Genomic DNA, 19,896 nt, shown 5'->3' with positions numbered 1-19,896 from the left:
GTTCTTGGATTGGAAGAATCAATATTGTGAAAATGACTATACTACCCAAAGCAATCTACAGATTCAATGCAATCCCTATCAAACTACCAATGGCAGTTTTTACAGAACTAGAACAAAAAATCTTAGAACTTGTATGGAGACACAAAAGACCCCAAATAGCCAAAGCAGTCTTGAGGGAAAAAAACAGAGCTGGAGGAAACAGATGTCCTGACTTCAGACTATACTACAAAGCTGCAGTAATCAAGACAATATGGTTCTGGCACAAAAACAGAAATATAGAGCAATGGAACAAGATAGAGAGCCCAGAGATAAACCAACGCACCTATGGTCAACTAATCTATGACAGAGGAGGCAAGGATATACAATGGAGAAAAGACAGTCTCTTCAATAAGTGGTGCTGGGAAAACTGGACAGCTACATGTTAAAGAATGAAATTAACACACTCCCTAACACCATACACAAAAATAAACTTAAAATGGATTCGAGATCTAAATGTAAGACCGGACACTATAAAACTCTTAGAAGAAAACATAGGAAGAACACTCTTTGACATAAATCTCAGCAAGATCTTTTTTGATCCACCTCCTAGAGTAATGCAAATAAAAACAAAAATAAACAAATGGGACCTAATGAAACTTCAAAGCTTTTGCACAGCAAAGGAAACCATAAACAAGACGAAAAGACAACCCTCAGAATGGGAGAAAATATTTGCAAACGAATCAATAGGCAAAGGATTAATCTCCAAAATATTTAAACAGCTCATGCAGCTCAATATTAAAGAAACAAACAACCCAATCCAAAAATGGGCAGAAGACCTAAATAGACATTTCTCCAAAGAAGATGTACAGATGGCCAAGAAGCACATGAAAAGCTGCTCAACATCACTAATAACTAGAGAAATGCAAATCAAAACTACAATGAGGTATCACCTCACACCAGTTAGAATGGGCATCATCAGAAAATCTACAAACAACAAATGCTGGAGAGGGTATGGAGAAAAGGGAACTCTCTTGCACTGTTGGTGGGAATGTAACTTGATATAGCCACTATGGAGAACAGTACGGAGGTTCCTTAAATAACTAAAAATAGAATTACCATATGATCCAGCAATCCCACTACTGGGCATATACACAGAGAAAACCATAATTCAAAAAGACGCATGCACCCCCATGTTCACTGCAGCACTATTTACAATAGCCAGGTCATGGAAACAACCTAAATGCACATCGACAGACAAATGGATAAAGAAGATGTGGTACATATATACAATGGAATATTACTCAGTCATAAAAAGAAACGAAATTGGGTCATTTGTTGAGACGTGGATGAATCTAGAGACTGTCATACAGAGTGAAGTAAGTCAGAAAAAGAAAAACAAATATCATATATTAACGCATGTATGTGGAACCTAGAAAAATGGTACAGATGAACCGGTATGCAGGGCAGAAGTTGAGACACAGATGTAGAGAACAAACGTATGGACACCAAGGAGGGAAAGCCGCGGGGGGGTGGGGATGGTGGCGTGATGAATTGGGCGATTGGGATTGACATGTAAACACTGATATGTATAAAATTGATGACTAATAAGAACCTGCTGTATAAAAAAATAAATAAAATTAAATTAAAAAATTAAAAAAAAACTAATACTAAACTTTCTTTGGGTTATTTGTATGGAAATATGTTAATATAAATGTTTCAGACATTACACGAAATTCCTAAAAGTCTTATGTGTTCTGGTATAATGTTATAAGTCATAATTTTAGTTATTTTTTTAAAATGTATATCTCAGAAATGACTAAGTTTCCTTGTCAATTGCATTACTATGAACTTCTATCAAATCTTTAACCGTGGTCATTCTTAAGTCTTTTGTCATTTACAGACAGTTCTGGGTGTACTCTGATGCTTTTGCAAAAATGCTCCTATAAAAGGTTTTCATCTTCAAGAAGGAATTCATGGAAAAGACTCCGACAAGCACAGGTTTCTGGTAACTGACTATACTGCTGAACTGAATGAATAAGCATTTTCAGAACTCTAATGCAAAACTGATGAATTCATAAAAGTGCCAGCAAAAGATCAAGATGAAAAAAAAATTAATTACACGGGACTGAGTGAACTGATGAGGATGATTATAATTTTTGTGACTTTCTGTTTGAATAGAAAAAAAAAAAAAGACTATGCAGTAGCTGGAAACCATAAAAATAGAATGCCCTGCATAAATATTTTTGCTTTATCTTAATACTGAATAAAGTATCATAAAGCATTTCATTCAGAAAAAAAAAAAACAACACAATGAGGTAACAACTCACACCCATTAGAATGGCTATTATCAAAAAGGCAAGAAATACTAAGTGTTGGTGAGGATGTGGAGAAAAGTGAACCCTCAAACACTGTTACTGGGAATGTAAATTGATGCAGCCACTATGGAAAACAGTATGGAGAGGCCTCAAAAAATTAAGAAGAGAACTACCACATGATCCAGCTACTCCACTTCTGGATGTTTATCCAAAGAATATGAAAACACTAACTCAAAAAGATATATGCACCTCTATGTTCATTGCAGCATTATTTACAATAACCAAGCTATGAAACAACCTAAATGTCTATCAACAGATGGATAAAAAAGATGCGGTAAACACACAGAATGTTGCTTGGCCATAAAAAAACGATGAAATCTTGCCATTTACATGACACACATAGACTCTGAGGGTATTATGCTAAGTGAAATAAGTCAGACAGAGACAGCCAAATACCATATGATTTCATTCATATGTGGATTATAAAAAAACTAACTAAATAAATAAAGGAACAAACCAAACCAAACAAAAACACGTAGATATGGAGAACAGATTAGTGGTTGCCAGAGTGGAAGGGGGTTGAGGGAGGGCAAAATGGGTAAAGAGGTCAAATACACGGTGACAGATGGAAACCAAACTTTCAGTGGTGAGCACGCTGTAGTGTATACAGAGATCGAAACATAATGTATACATGAAACTTAAATGTTATCAACCAATGTTACCTCAATTTAAAAATACATATATCAAACATAATTGAATCAAGGATATTTCTACTGTTAAGTGGCAAAGGTCATGCCCTGTTCTTCCCCAAAATATAGCCTCCCTTGTCCTTATGCAGACATAGGCAATGAGTTACCCTTTTTGATATTAAACTTTATTGAGCATTATGCATTAAAGTAGAATTAATATATTTTTGCATGTGCATATAATGTAATTCTCTACAACAATGAAAACAAATGACAGCTATATGACCAATATAGATGAATTTCCCAAGAATAACCCTAAGCAAAAGAAGCAAGTCACAAAGAATGCAAATACTACGATTCCACACACATAAAGCTCTTTAAAAGGCAAAACAGATATTATGTAGAGATTCACAATTAAGAGGTAAAAATGTAAAGAAAAATGAGGAAGTTATCATCATAAAAATCAAGATAGTGAATACCTTGAGGGTAAGAAAGGTAAGGAAGGGGAGTGTGACCAGAGAAAAGGTGCTTCTGGGATGCCAGCAATATTCCACATCTTGACCTGAGCTGTGATGAGATGGGAGTTTGCATTATAATTGTTCTTTAAACCATACACAAATGTTTTATGCATTTTCTCCATCTATGATAGTTAACTATTTTCAAAAGGAAAAAAAAATAAGAATAAAGCAGCCTGTCACTCAAAACAAGATTTTTTTGTTTTGTTTTTCTGACTACATGGAGATATGAAAGCTAGCAAGCAGGAGCCTGCCAAGATTACACACAACACACTAAGCGAGTCAGCAAATAAGCAACTGTTAAAAACCAGACTCATGTTCAACGCCAGAGTTCTATCTTCTCATTCAGTGGACATGAGATGGGATCTAGCAATAGGTATTAAGTATATAGCACATACCCAGGGGCTTGCGGTAAAAATAAATGTTCCCACGTCCCTCCCCTGGAGATTCAGACAGGAAGCCTATAACTTTACTTTTTAAAAACGTCCCCTAGTCACTATGATCAAGCCAAATTTGGAAAACACTGCTCTCGACCACAGATTGGCAAATGGTATCCCAAGTCATTATTCATAAACTTCTTATAAGTCAAAGAGGGGTGGGGTAGAGGGTCAAATTAGAGCAAGGAAAAAAAGAGAGGGAGAGAAATAGGAACGTTAACAAAAATACACATCATAATTCTCTCAAATACCACTGCTGTCACCAGTGCCATAGGTTGTCAACCCCAGCAAGAAGCCATGCAGCAAATAAGGAAAAGACAATTGACAATGAATTGCTTTCATAATATTAGAATCTTAAGCATCATTTAGGGAAACATGCCAGAAAATTCTGGTTTTCTAGGTTATCAAAAATATCATGCCCAGTGTACTTCAAAGTATCAATCTCCTGAACCACAATTTTTTTTATGATGCTTCACACAAAACTCAGTACCACCATCAGTACCACTATAAATAAATTGGTACAGAACTTATCAATTTGGAGCCAGGCACTCTGTTAAGCATCTGATGTGAATGTTCCTCCGTCTAATCCTCAGAACAACCTTGTCAAGTAAAACAAAAACAAACAAACAAAAAACAATGCAGGGAAAAAGTAACTTTTTCCCATATCATTCCAGTTTTCCTATTTTAGGGGACTCAAGTTCTACATGTAAGTACCAGAATAAATGAACCAATTCCCTTACCCATTATCCCCACCCCCATCTCTTTTTCTTTAAGTTATGCATAATTTCTGAACAAAAAGCTGAGCATGCCCAATGCCCCATACACAGTTTGGGTGTTAAGCATGACATTTAGCCTACTATATTAATGGTGGAACAGTATGGGGTGCTAGATCAAGTTATGCCATTCCCACTGATGATTACAACTGTTTCTTTAAAGTATCACCCCAAGACTCTGTTCCTGGCCTCTTTTCTGTATATTAACATTAAAAATATTTCACGTATACATTAAAAAGATGCATAAATACTATGAAACAAAGCAATTTGTTAACATGTACATGTAAACTCTGGGTGGTGGACTCTGTATTTTTTTTATATTTTCTGTATATTTCAGAATAAACAATTAAAACTTTCTAAAGTCTATTTCATTTTATATAACATATAGCAAACAAAAACCTAGAAGAAAACACACAGAAATCTTAACAGAAATCTGTTCCACCTACTCAAGTTCTCTAAGCATGCATTACTCTCATACAAAAACAAAAAACAAAAAAACAATGTTTTCTTAATGAGCAAGCCACAAGGTTTTATAATTCACAAGTCTATTCACAATCTGGAGAAGATGAAATTATTTCTTCTTAAGTGAAGTGTGCAATAAAAAACTGGTGAAAAAAAGGGCAGATCTTCAGCTATGAGTTAAATCCAAGCCATCATTTTCTCTCTTTAAGCACTCAATTACACTCAAAAGATTCCATCCTACACTACAGTCCTCATAGTTATCATTATTGCTGTAAAGGTCAAATGCAGCAGCCATGTGGGCTCCCAGGCATTTGGGTCAATTGGCAATATATCACAATCTGTCAGAGATGATACCTTTATTAAGTATGATGCCGTGGATTACTAGCATCCCCTTTCTATTGGTAAAGAACTCAGCACTGTGCTCAGGTCCAAAGGCATGACCAAAGCAATACCAAAACCTCAAATTTTTAGGTCTATTTCCTGGAACCACTCTAGGCACCAACTCTATATCAACAGTTCAATCAGGAAAGAGAAACTATAGTAAATTAAACAGAGTGTTTAACACAAACAATAATTAAACTATGATAGGATAGTAACTATAAAGATATAATGAGGGGTGGCAAGAGGCAAGAGAGAGGGATTCCAAAGGGGCATGAGGAAACCTCTGGGAGCAATAGATATGTTCATTAATTTCATTATGGTGATGGTTTCAGAGTTATATAAATATGTCAAAGCTAATAAGCATAAACTTTAAATATGTACAGTCTGGGACTTCTCTGGTGGTCCAGTGGTAAAAAATCCGCCTTCCAATGCAGGGGACACGGGTTCGAACCCTGGTCAGGGAACTAAGACCCCACACGCCACGGGGCAACTAAGCCCGTGCACCACAACTACAGAGCCCACAAGCGCTGGAGCCCGCGCGCCACAACCAGAGAGAGAAAACCCGTATGCCACAACTAGAGAGAAGCCCGCGTGCCTCAACGAAGAGCCCACGCGCTGTAACTAAGACCCGATGCAGCCAAAAATAAATAAATATGTACAGTTTATTATATGCCAATTATAAGTCAATAAACCTGTTTTGAATTTTTTGAAGATAAATAATTATTAAACTCTGATGGGAAAAATAAGGCTGAGGGAGAGTACCCAAAAAGGATAAACTTGGAAGAAGGGTTCCCTCCTCAAGGCTGGAGTTTCTCATTGGAGAAGCTATGGTTGCAGCACACTAGATAACAGAGAATTTCACTGGATTGTCCAAACCAGAGCAGGTCCAACGTTGCCAGACTAGCAGGAAACAATTCTCTGGAGTGCAGCTGCTGAGGCTGGTGAGCAGGCGTGCAGAGGTAGTCCAGGAGACTGCTGCAGGCACAAGGCCTAGAACGCACAGCATCCACGTCAAGAGAACTGCAGGAAACAACTCCCTGGGGTACAGGCAAGCCGAGGTTGGTGGGCAGGCACGTAGAGGTCCAGTCAGGCACTGGAGGCACGAGGCCTGAGGAACATGGTGTCCACTTCAGAAGGGCCGTGGCAAGGTGGTCACCAGGTCTAGACTGGGACTGCAGGATCAGTGAGGGCCTGTTTACTCTGGGCACACAGCTGAGGTAGAGCACCACCAGATGTCCCCAATGTCCCTGGAAGGTGGGGGAGGGGGGAGGGGAGTGTGTGGAGGAGGGGGGACAGGACAGACACAGCTCAAGGGAACTAGGAAGGAAAAAACCCCTTCTCCTCCAGCATCCTGACCCCTTCAGCACTTAGTAAAGCTTAACATCATGCTCTTTATAAAGGAGAAATGCTTCGAGTCCAGTCCATTACTGCAGAGCAGGTATTGAAGGGTTAGTTTGGAGCAGAAAGAAAATAAATTGATAATTTACACAGTCATCTTTCTGTTCTCAACAGTATTTAAATAAGACAGTGTTTCTCTCACTTAACAACAGGGGAAAAAGGAAAGTGAATATATGGCCATCAGTGTTTATCACAGCCATTAGTGCAGAATCTGAAAGAGCACCCACAGCCTCTTTAAAGTATCATTTATTTTTAATAGTCACACAAATTTCTTATTCTAGTCTAGGCTATTATCCATGTATGCTTTAAAATAAAATGTTTTAAATTAGACGATAATTGGGCTTCCCTGGTGGCGCAGTGGTTGAGAGTCTGCCTGCCAATGCAGGGGACACGGGCTCGAGCCCTAGTCTGGGAAGATCCCACATGCCGCGGAGCAACAGAGCCCGTGAGCCACAACTACTGAGCCTGCGCGTCTGGAGCCTGTGCTCCGCAACAAGAGAGGCCGCGATAGTGAGAGGCCCGCGCACCGCGATGAAGAGTGGCCCCCGCTCGCCGCAACTGGAGAAAGCCCTCGCACAGAAACGAAGACCCAACACAGCCAAAAATAAATTAATTAATTAATTTTTTAAAAATTAGACAATTGATTGTTATGCTTATCAGCTTCTAGGGGCTGCCCACATTCACTGGCTCACAGGCCCTTTGCTCCCTCTTCAAAGCCAGCAATGGTACATTGATTCCTTCTCACATCACATCATTCCCAACTCCTCTTCTTCCACTTTTAGGAAATCTAACGATTACATTGGGCCTATCTGAATAACTCAGGATAATCTTCCCACCCCAAAGACCTTAACTTCATCTGCAAAGTTACTTTTGAATATAAGGAAATATATTCACAGGTTCCAGGCATTAGGATGTGGACATCTTCGGGGGTCATTATTCTGTCTACCACAGGAATTATCCCATTTCTCATCAAATTTTCAATTTATTCATTTATATTAGTATGGAATCATGGATTACTGTTTTAATCAATGGGTTATACATATTACAGTAATTATTACTTTGATGTCCAACTGTCTCTAATTTAGCTGGTCGAGGCTCACTCAAATGGGTTTCTGTGTCTTTCTGACGTGGCCCCATCATTCTCGAGCACTTCTTTGTTTCCTGGCACAAGATTTTCTAGTCCCATGCTGTACTTTTTTTGCTGTAGCCCGCAAATCAGCCATTTCTCCAAGGAGAATATCCTTGTTTGTAGGAATCTTACACTAAAGTATTTGGTGAGTACAGAACATCAGGTCAACAACTTACTCTGAAATAATTAAGGGGGGAAAAAAAGGTCCCTGTACTGTTCTGGAACCTTGTGATCATTTCAAAATTTAAAAAATTATTTTACATTAATCAATACGTCTTCCAAAGCTCAAAATAAATTATTTGAGGCTTGTCTAAATATTAGGAGTGCAGATAACTGAAAATTTACCAGCTATAAAAATCACTGGTTTCTCTCAGAACCTGACAAACTGAACTTAGCTTTTAAAGTGTAATTGCAAAGACTATAAGGAGAGCTGTAATACATGGATCAAAGTTCTAAGCCTGATAAATCCATCATTTACTGATTTAAGTTAATGCCATTGTAATCAGGCTCTAACCCTTATACATTATTCACTATATTGTTATCTAATAAAATGTTTGATTTTTTTTCTAATATTAAAATTAATGCTCATTAGAAGGTATAAAGAAAACACTAATTACCCATAATGTTAACATTCATAGATAACATGAGTGTTTGTCCTCATGTGTTGTAGTTCGTTCTCACAGGTTCTAACATATCGTAGCTCTCCCAGCCTCACTTTCAGCTCTCCTTCCTCACTGCCACCCAGCTGACCCATAATGGCCCAGCTCACCCAACATACAAGACACAACGGCAACAGCATTGTAATATACTTCTTAACCAGCTTCCAGAACTTCTTAAAGTCTAATCCCTTATTCCATATCACCCATATCATTCAAACTGATTCTGCTTCTCCGATCCAACCACTAGTAGCAGTCTTTTTTCCAGCCATATTTTACATCATTTGTATATTTACTGTATTATGATTTATATGCTGTTTTACTTAAAGATGTACCATTTTCCCTTGTTATTAAAACTCTTCATAAACATTTTGTTAATAGCTGCTTAATGTCACATTATATGGCTAAATCATGACTTTGTCTAACTATTCCCCTACTGTTTAATACTAAGTTGAATCCAACTATTGCAATTACAAATAATTCTATGATAAATATAAATCTCTTTCCACATTTCTGATTATTTCCTTAGTATAGATTCCTACATGTGGAAACTCTACACCAAAGAAACAATTTAAAACTTTATACATATTGCCAAATTGCTTTCCAGAGAGAATATTCCTATTTATACTTCCAAATAAATGTGCATTTCAAGTACTGATTATCCTTTTCTCATCTTTGTTGGCGTGAGGTTAGAAGTTACATATGCTATAAATGATAAAAATAGCTAATGTTTATTGAGTGCTTACTACATTTCTGGCTAAGTACTTAATATGCATTATTTCTTTTAATCCTCACAACAGTATCCACTATCTTTCCATAAATATAGAAAACTGAGGCTTAGATCAATAGCATAAAGTGCTTATAACAGTGCCTAGGATATAGCAAGCACTTTAAAAGTATTCGCCCCTTCAAGTAACTTGCTCAATGGCACTTACCTCTTAAATAATGGAGCTAGGATTCAAATATAGGTGTATGTCATGAAATCCCAGCCCTTTCAGACCATCTGATTATTGTATAAATTTGCACTTATTTAACTACGTGTTAGATTGAAATTTTTAGTATGTCTATTCATAATGAAATTTTAAGGCTAAATATTTGAAAACTTCTTTCAAGGAAAACTAAGAAAGGTAAACTAATGTATATAAATGATAGTTTATATATTCAAATCAGCTTTCATTCCAATCTTATTTTTATTATTCATGGATCTTTGAATCAGATTGAGTGATAAATATGGTTTATCCCTAAGATTTCTCCATAACATCAGAATTAAGTTGCAAAAAAATTAACTTTTAAAGTAAATTATATATTCTCACCTTTCTTCAAGCTTAAAGAAAATGAAATATTCTATCTATATTATAATGGCGAAGTGTATGTAATATGATACCAGGAATGCAGTAGTATAAGTAGATAATCATTCAACACTATACTAAAAGGACATACCATACTAGTAATATTCAGAATAATCATACATCATAGAGATCAAAATTCTTTAGTGTTCCACTTCCCACTTTCTTATTTACCTATATAATCCAGCTCATAAAGGTAAAAAAGAAAGTAAATGACCATTAAAAGTAATTAATGTTACACACAAAAATCAGTTGTGCTTCTATATACCTGCAATGAACAATCCAAAAATGAAATTAAGAAAATTCCATTTATACAAGTATCTGAAAGAATAAAATACCCAGAAACAAATTTAATAAGTGAAAGACCTGTACAAAGAAAACTAAAAAACACTGCTGAATGAAATCAAAGACCTAAATAAATGGAAAGATATCCCATGCATTTTAAGACTAAATATTGTTGGGGAGTACCCTGGTGGCCTAATGGTTAGGATTCAGTGCTTTCACTGCTGTGGCCTGGGTTCAATCCCTGGTCAAGGAACTGAGATCCCACAAGCCACACAGCGCAGCCAAAACGAAAACTAAATATTGTTAAGATGGCAATACTACCCAAAGTAATCTACAGATTCAATACATTCCCTATCAAAATTCCAATAGCCTTTTATGCAGAAATGGTGAAGTCAATCCTCAAATTCATATGGAATTGCAAGGGGCCCTGAATAGTCAACACAATTTTAAAAAAGAAGAACAAAGCTGGAGGACTCACACTTCCCAATTTCAAAATCTTACTATAAAGCTACAGTAATCAAAACAATGTGGTATGGGCATAAGGACAGACATATAGGCCAAAGGAATAGAATTGAGAGTCCAAAAATAAACTTATACTTCTATGGCCAACTGATTTTCAATAAAGGTGCCAAAATCATTCAGTGAGGAAATAATATTATACTTTCTTCAACAAGTGGTAATGGAACAACTGTATACCACATGCAGAACAATGAAGTTGTACCCCTAAACTCACACTATATGCAAAAATTAACTCAAAATAGTTCAATGACCTAAATATAAGAGCTAAAATGATAAAACTCTTAGAAGAAAACATAGGAATAAATCCCCATGACCTTGGATTCCACAATGCATTCTTAGATATGATACCAAAAGCACGAGCAACGAAAATAAATAAATAAATTGAGCTTCTTCAAAATTTAAAACTTTTATGCATCAATGGATATTATTAAGAAAGTGAAAAAACAACCCACAAAATGGAAGAAAATATCTGCAAATCATACGTCTGATAAGGGTCTAGTACCCAGAATACATAAAAACACTTACAACTCAATAATAAAAAGACAAACAACCCAACTTAAACATGGGCAAAAAATCTGAATAGACATTTCTCCAAAGAAGATATACAAATGGCCAAACAACCACATAAAAAGATGTTCAACATCATCAGTTATTAGGGAAATGCAAATCAAAACCACAGTGAGATATCACCTCATATTCACATGGATAGCAACAGCATTAATTTTTTTTTTTTTTTTTTTACTGGAAAACAAGTGTTGGTGACAATGAAGAGAAATTGGAACCCTCGTACATTGCCGGTAGGAATGTAAAATGGTTCAGCCACTGCGGAAAACAGTTTGGCAAGTCCTCAAAAAGCTAAACATAGGATTACCATATGATCCAGCAATTCCACTCCTTATATATACCCAAAAGAAATGAAAACTGGGACTCAGAAAAACCCTTGTAAATGAATGTTCAGGGCAACAATATTCACAATAGCCAAAGGATGGAAAGAACCCAAATGTCCTTCAACAGATGAATGGATAAAGTCTGGTGTATACATACAATAAAATTATTTAGCTGTAAAAAGGAAGAAGTATTCATACTAATGTAGCTTGCAACAACACTACAGAACCTTGAAAACATTATGCTAAGTGAAAGAAGCCAGACGCTAAAGGTCACATATTGTATGATTCCATTTATATGAGATTTCCAGAACAAGTGAGATATCCAGTAAATCCATAGAAATAGAAAGCAAATTAGTGCTGCCAGGGACTGGTGGCAGCAGAGAATGGTGAATGGGTATGGGGTTTTAGTTTTGAGTGATAAAAATGTTTCGGAACTAGATAGAAGTGGTGGTTGCACAGCACTGTGATTTACTAAATGCCACCCAATTATTCACTTTAAAATTGTTAATTTTATGTTGTATGAATTACACCTCAAAAAAATTTTAAGCAATTAATATCTATAATACCTGTTACGTAAATGTATAAATTACAAGCACAGGTCTTCCTTTTTGAAGGTCAAACATGTAAATTACAAGCACATTAATTAGGCAAATGAACTACTCTTCATATTTAATGAGTAGTTTTACATCTAAGCAAAGTAGAAATTCAACTCCTACTCTCTTATGACTTGATTTAGAAATATTCATCTATCATCAGGTGGGATTATTTCCCCTCATTGCCTCTAAAAGTTTAACTGGATATCTTGATCATTAGAAAATGAGCCTGAACTAGAGTCATATTCAATCAATTAAACTTCGACAAGTGTCTAGCCCCTCAGAAATGATTCTAAATCATAATTCTTGCATCTGACTGGAAGCTCTCAAAGTTCAATAAGCAGAATACCCTAAATTTTCAGTTGTCTTCTCAATTTACATTAATGTGGCTGTGAACATATAAATGTTTTAATGTTCAAATATTTCATGGTTACTGATACCCTAAAACCACAAAACTAACACTGTTCCTCAGACTTTATTTCAGAGTTAAAAGACAGATTTCCTCAAGCAGAACTACACAGTTGAAATAACTGGAAATAATATAAGTATCTTCCTCATGGATCGTTCTCTTAAAAGGAATGTAAAGGTAGATATAAAAATGCCTGATCAGGACTTCCCTGGTGGTGCAGTGGTTAAGAGTCCGCCTGCCAATGCCGGGGACACAGGTTCGATCCCTGGTTCGGGAAGATCCCACATGCTGCAGAGCAACTAAGCCCGTGTACCACCAACTACTGAGCCCGTGCGCCTAGAGCCCGAGGTCCGCAACAAAAGAGGCCACTGCAATGAGAAGACCGTGCATCACAATGAAGAATAGCCCCCCCCCCACCACAACTAGAGAAAGCACGTGCGCAGCAATGAAGACCCAACGCAGCCAAAAATTAATTAATTAATTATTTTTGAAAAGCCTTATCATGTTACTCCCTGCATAAAATTCCTTAACAGATTAAACAACTTTCAGAATAAAGTTCAAAACTAAATTGTGACTTAGCACAGAAAGTTCATAAACTGTCTGCCTATGTCTCCAGCTTTTTCCCTTGCCATTCCTCCTTAGTCTTTCTTCTCTAACCATTTGAACTTTCTTTTCTGTCAGCCTCTCATTATGTGCCTTCTCTGTGCCACCGCGGTGTAACAAAACGTTTAACTTGTTCATCACTCCTTGAAGTTAGGGACCATACAGTTTCAGATTTGGTATACTTAGCACCTAGCACAATAATCAAAGGCTGTTGTAAAATTAAAGTATGAAAGTATGGACAACTGGTAAGATCCATTACTGGGGTCTAAAATACTGTGGCATATTTTTCCTTCATAATGGCAAAAGGGGAAACTACATATTAGGTTATATTTTGCTTTATTTTTTAAAATTACAACATAGTCTTATTAGTAAATAACATCAAATAGATAACATTAATTTTGTAGACATTTTTTAAACATCTAGTTTGTTAACTAAAAGCATAAATTTAGTCTGATTATTATTCAATGGAAGCTCATGATCAGCTCTGTTTTGTCTACATTAGTAAAGTGAAACTGCAATAGACATTTTGTAAGTCTTAAAAGACATTTTTAACAGGAAAATTCCTCATTTTACAAATGAGGAAATGAACTGAGAAGTCGAGTTATTCATGCAAAGTCACACAGCTAATTATTGGGCAAGCTGGGGAACACCCAGATACCCAGATTCCCTTAATGGTGATGCTTTCAGCTTTCAGCTACAATATAACCTTATTTCCACTTCAACCTCACAGGCAAGCCACCCACTGCAATTCATAGCACACTTCTCTTTCTTCCTACCCTCAATCTAGTGAGTACATGAGCCCTTAATACTTGTTACATTTAACTGATTTCTTTAAGATCTGGCCCTTGCCTTAACACAACTTTCTTCTCTCCATTATAAATATTTAATGAGTACCTACATTTGCTGAATATTAAATACATCTAAGTCATTTCATTGGGAAAAGGGGAAATGGGGAGACATACATGAGTCAGAATGATATAGTCCCTTCCTTTAAAGTGCTCTACAAAATTAGTTACAATCTGGTATAGTACTCTTATTGTCATCTATTTAGAACTGTGATTTTATAAATACATAGTATAAGAAAAATCTAATTACTTTCCACTATTAAAATAAACCTTGGGCTTCCCTGGTGGCGCAGTGGTTAAGAATCTGCCTGCCACTGCAGGGGACACGGGTTCAAGCCCTGGTCCGGGAAGATCCCACATGCCTTAGAGCAACTAAGCCCGTGTGCTACAACTACTGAGCCTGCGCTCTAGAACCCATGAGCCACAACCACTGAGCCCACATGCCACAACTACTGAAGCCCGCGCTCCTAGAGCCCGTGCTCCGCAACAAGAGAAGCCACCGCAGTGAGAAGCCCACGCACCACAACGAAGAGTAGCTCCCACTCGCTGCAACTAGAGAAAGCCCTGCGTGCAGCAACGAAGACCTAATGAAGCCAAAAATAAACAAATAAATAAATTTATTAAAAAATAAAATAAAATAAACCTTATTTCTCTCACTAGAAAATAAGCTCCGTGAGGGCAAGGATTTTTTGTTGTTGTTCACTAATGTTGTCTGCATGCCTAGAACAGTGCCTGACATAGAAAATACTTAATAAATATTTGTTGAGTGAAGAATGCTATAGAAAAATGTGTAAGTAGTAGAATCCAAGTAACGTTTCCAACAATGGTGTGACAGATGACAGAATATGTAAACCTTCCTTGTCCTAATGCTTGTGCCTAATGTCCAATTTTTTATTTGATTGGTCAGTTACTCGGAACTTGCATTACAGGAAACTAAAAACAGTTTGGAGATGGATAAATTACTATACTGCTAATTTAACATCATGCCCTACCCAACTGCACCAAACTCTAGAAAATCTGCCAAGAAAGGAAACCACAGGCTCTTCTCCTACTTAGACCTGAGCCCTTTTTCAAGTATAAAGGGGCTCTAGATGTTTCTCTTGCTTACAACACACCAGAACTGGTTTTAGCATCATCATCATTTTACAGAATGAGGAAACAAGCCAGAGAATGGGTGGCACAAGGATTCAGTCATAGAATCTCTATTCTTCCTACCACACTATGCAGCCTTCTCCTCTCATCCTCTGAGGTTCTTCTCCCACAGTCTCAGCTATAAGTAAAATACAATCTATCTAGGTCGCCTCTTCATTGCTGCCCCAGAACAAGCACACAGACTCTCTGATTTTAAAGGTTATCCTATTAATCAATTCAGGGTAACAAAGGGGATGACACAAATAAAAAATCTGGAGACGTTCCAACAATTCAACATTCAACATGTGTGTTTAAATGTCTGGTACTGTATAAAAATCACAGCGTCTTTCCAAGTTCTTAATGTGAGAATCCCTAGGCTCCAATTTACTGGCTCTCTTTTGAAATAATAAATGGGAGGTTTGCTAGGTTTCCAAAATTTTCCCTCCCCACTACCTTATTCCTGTCCTCCCAGGAATATGTTACAGGGAAAAATAGTGGATATAACCCTATCAAGTAAGAAATCTGCATTTCTGAGGACTTTCTGGAGTCACATCCTTCCTGTGAAACTTTGACCCACAGAGGGATGATTGCTTTAGACCATTTCCTCACCATGTGAGCAATTGGTCTCTTACCTTTTTATGGAATACACAGAGCTCTCAGCTTCCATCTTACATTTCCAAACATCTGAACAAACTCTCTGCTCCAAAACCAAAGACTGTATCATAAATCCTTCTCCTAAATCCCCTTCCACCAACATCTGTTCTTCATCATAATATCCTCCCCAAAACAGGGCCCATACTTATGTCGGTTCGCAATGTCAATGTTAACATTTCTCAATTCTATATCCTTTACAACAATCCCACCGTCATTACTTCCTGCCTCAACCAACCTCAACTGTAATTAAACTCCACGACATTCCGACCTCCAGGCTTCCACTCCTTCACTGGACTTAGTTCCAGATTAATATCTATAAGGAGGGGTTCTTCTCAAGTAAGAATCATGTACAAAATTCTTAACCTGGTTCCTTTAAGTATTCCCGTAATCTGTATCCATCTACCTTTACCAGCCTGTTCCTTAAACATACTACCTTGGCAAACGTCCTCTGCTTTCCTATTTCTATACCTTTGCTTCGGCAGTGTCCTGAGGTTAAAATCTTCTCCCATCCTCCTCTAGTTGCTAACAAATTTTTCAAATGGCCACATCCTCGGTATGAAAGGAAAAAGGCTGAGGCATATGACTTATTGAACACATATTCTGTCTAGGGCTTTACAAATTATCCTTATCCCCACAAAAATATAATGGCTTAATACTATATTTTTGAGGAAGGAGTTGAGGAAACCAAGGGCCAAAGGAGCTTACCCAAGGTCATCCACATCAGCAAGTAAAGAATCCAAAATAACCCCACAGTATTCTGTATTTTTAAATACAACATGATACAAGACAGGCTTTATAGTCAAGATGCCTAGGTTCAAATTCCAGTTGCTCCACTAACCACCTGTGTGAACTCAAAAAGTTATGTATTTTCGATGCCTTCATTTCCCCATCTATAAAAAGAGGATTACAAGACAATATTAAGTGCTTAGAATTGTTTGGCCTATAGTAAACAATCAATGTTAGTTATTATGACTGTTATTGTTATCTATGTACTATGATATGTAAACTGACAATACCAATTATATGTTCTCATTGTTCCTAAATTAACTTTTGTGTAAAAGGATTATAAAAACTTCGTATTTTTTTATATATGCTTAGTAAATATTTGCAGAATACATGAATTTTTAAACAATGATTATCCACCATGCTCTAATTAAAAAGAAATGTCTATTAATTCTGTTTCTTCTTTTGAGAAAACTAACAATGCTTACTTTCTTCCCTTTTTTATGTCATGTGAAACTACTATGTGCAATGCCAGATGGCAGTAATATGTCAAACAGTACAAAATACTATTTTGATCTGAACTCATTTTGACTTCTGCCAAATACTCCCAGATTTTAAAATGTCCAAAATCATACTTTTTACTTAAACACCAACCGTTTTCAGGTCATACCAACATGAAGTAAGCATACCACGATATTTGACCAAGCCATTTCATTTCATACATCTTTATGGCAAAAACTATAAAACATAAAATGCCTTCCTATCCAATTTAGTTCGAAAAGATAAATCTATCATACCCTTAGTCCTGCCCTTACTTAGCTAAAATTGTGCCTGAAAAACTTCTGATAAATCTACGTTATTCTGGGATGCAGAAAAATATCAAAGGAAGGGTGCTGAATGCTAATAACAGTTTAGGCCCCTGCAAAATGCGTGAGAGAAATGAGCTTTAAACAAGGATAAATGAGAACTTACTCCAAATCCTTCAATATTAAACCCTGTTAATTAACATTTTTGTCCACATGATTTACTATTATACATGGAGACATGAAGCTGCTGGCTTCAAATAAAGGGAGAGGTAAAAAATATATTATTAAACCAGTTGTCATTCCTGACACAGAGAGAAATAACTGGGCTCCTAGCCAAACATTTCCAAAAATCAACAACAAAAACAACAACTACTTTGAGGCTTAACTATTTAACAGAATATTTTATTTCAATTAATTCTTACAATTCTTCCCTTATTTACAGATAATCTCACAGAATTAGTAAGTGGCAGAGCTGAAGGGTGAACCCAGCCTGACTCCCAAATTCAGGATCCAGTGTTTTGCCATAATCCACAATAATATGGTATACATTTACATCTTCCTCTTCACACTCATATATTCTTTTTAAAAACCTGAAACAAAAGCTTCATGAAATAATATTTACTCTTACTCCATAGGATATTCTCTGATATTTTTTTTTCTTTCTTTCTAACGTGAATGCCAATGCACTAAATTGATTCCCAAATCCCCACGGGCCCTGCACGACACTTCTTACCTCCTGTTTAAAGTTCTTTTAAACTGCTACCACAGTCCAGTTTTGCTACTCTGAAGTGGAGCTAATCTCCTCGACCCATTAAAATTGTCCTTAAATAGATGAAATCCTTGAAAGCCCTTCCTTAAACCTTGAATTGATGTTTCTCTAACTAGAACTCTTGGGCGGCACACCCATCTTAGCTATTTATATTGTATCAAAAACTGCAGATGTTCTCCTTGGAGAACAACAGATCATTGTTGAAAGGAATGCATTAGTTTTCACTGTTCCTGCTGCATCACTGACAAGAGCTGACAAGTGTGGGGCAGCAACACAGGACCTGAGCAGCTGCCCACGGTGCTGAAACTGAAGATGAAACGATAGTTTTGGAGATATACTATTGCCAGATTAGGACAAAGTAGAGGAATTTACCAAAACGCTGGCAGAGAACGCTCAGTGGCTGCCACCAAATACGCGTAAGTGCTTCTGGGATCGCTTGGCTTCGGTGTCGACCCACTCCCTCTCTGGGACAGAGTTCTTTTATCGGTGCGGGTCAACTCAATACGGGAGAGCTTCCAGCTTTAAGGGGGCAGGGACGCGGTATCTGTCCCTAAGAGAGTCACGTCCCACCTTCTATCTAGCTTCCGGGGTGGGGGTGGGGGAAGGTTAGAAAGAAAGGAGGCGCCTGCCCTCTTTTTTCCAAAAACTAAAGAGTTCCCCCAACTAAAGTCAAGCGACTTCGCCCGGGGACGCCGCGGCAAGTGCTGGACCAAGAGAAGCCCGCCGAACATCTTCCCAGGTTCCAGCCACCTCAAGAGGGGAATGTAAGAAGCAAAACGAATAACCCAACAACTTCAGATACACACAAACTCATGGGGTGGGAATGTGAGGGGAACTCGGCCCTCCGAGAGCAGGGCTTTTTATTTTACCCTTTGCAAAAAAAAAAAACCTAGTTTCTTCCGCGCCCAGCCTGGAGGGGAGCAGCCAAGAGCTCAGCGGCGGAGCCGCGGCGGAGCCGCCTCGGAGCTCCAGGGCCGGAGAGGGGGTGTGTTCTCTCGGCCAGGCCCCACGGGGAACAACCCGCCGCCCGGCCGCCGCGACGCGGGAGAGGCTCTTACCTGGAAGCCTCACCCCGCAACACAAATAGGCTCGCCAGCCGCGTCGCTGCGGGAGAAGTCCCTACCGCGACTTCATGACTGAATCTCCGCACCGACCCCCACTGCCTGGAGTCGGAGCACAGACGACAACACCGAGGCGAGGCGGAAGTCCCGCCCCGCGCGCCTCATTGGCCCGCACCCGAAGGTAGAGGAAAGCCATTGGGCCACAGAGCTGCTCGCTAAGGCTCCTTCCCAGTCTCACGCCGGGTCTAGCTGCTTGCTCAGGTCCAGTTCGGAGAGATGCCCAGTCCGCGGAGTCGCGTTATTGGCCTCGTGACCGGTCCTCTCTGGAAGGGAAGGGCAGGGCAGGGCAGAGTGGGGCGGGCTTCTGGAGCGAGGCTGAAGGATCTGCTTTTGGCGGGGAAAGGGGTATGATGGCTGAGGGGATTGGCTGTGGAATACTGCCGCCTGCCGTGTGCCCCACAGGACCGGAGGCCGTGGGGTCAGAAGGGGATCGGACCTAGCGGCCAGAGCTAGCTGGCCTAGCCCGTTCTGGCT

At 38.2% G+C, this 19,896-nt stretch overlaps 1 protein-coding gene across 2 annotated transcripts in view; it reads right to left on the bottom strand.

Moving 5' to 3' along the window:
- Window positions 1–19,630, bottom strand: part of RNF13 (ring finger protein 13) — a 155,030-nt gene extending 135,400 nt beyond the window's left edge. Inside the window, exon 1 of one of the 2 annotated variants that reach the window (XM_036849795.1) lies at window positions 19,360–19,630. The gene's annotated coding sequence lies outside the window, so the exon portion shown is untranslated. The remainder of the gene's footprint in view (window positions 1–19,359) is intronic. The other variant, XM_036849794.1, reaches the window with a different exon arrangement.
- Between the last annotated feature and the right edge of the window lie 266 nt (window positions 19,631–19,896).

This window comes from Balaenoptera musculus, chromosome 4 (assembly GCF_009873245.2).
Source record: "Balaenoptera musculus isolate JJ_BM4_2016_0621 chromosome 4, mBalMus1.pri.v3, whole genome shotgun sequence".
Taxonomy (NCBI): domain Eukaryota; kingdom Metazoa; phylum Chordata; class Mammalia; order Artiodactyla; family Balaenopteridae; genus Balaenoptera; species Balaenoptera musculus.
Note: the sequence above shows the minus strand (reverse complement) of the source record. Positions and strands in the feature narration are given on the sequence as shown.